General features: G+C 41.1%; 1 pseudogene; it reads left to right on the top strand.

Moving 5' to 3' along the window:
* Nucleotides 1-176, top strand: part of LOC119589481 — a 57,811-nt pseudogene extending 57,635 nt beyond the window's left edge.
* Nucleotides 177-224: the final 48 nt, after the last annotated feature.

Below are 224 nucleotides of genomic sequence, written 5' to 3'. Positions count from 1 at the left end.
TTCATTTGCATCCCTTCTCCCTTTCCAGGTCGTAAGAGAGATGAAGGAACGTGGGCGTGTGCAATCGTGGGCGTCCTCACTTTCACCATCCTTAATCACCTTCTATATTAACTTTATATTCCTTGCGTCATTGCCACGTTTTACTGTAAATGTGTATATAAATGTAACTGTGTAATGATCTTTTGTTTTTCTTGACCTCGTGTGTTGTTTTATGGGGAGGTGGT

The sequence above is a fragment of the Penaeus monodon genome, chromosome 25 (genome assembly GCF_015228065.2).
Source record: "Penaeus monodon isolate SGIC_2016 chromosome 25, NSTDA_Pmon_1, whole genome shotgun sequence".
Taxonomy (NCBI): Eukaryota; Metazoa; Arthropoda; class Malacostraca; order Decapoda; family Penaeidae; genus Penaeus; species Penaeus monodon.
The sequence above is the reverse complement of the archived record's forward strand: the minus strand, read 5'-3'. Positions and strand labels throughout refer to the sequence as shown.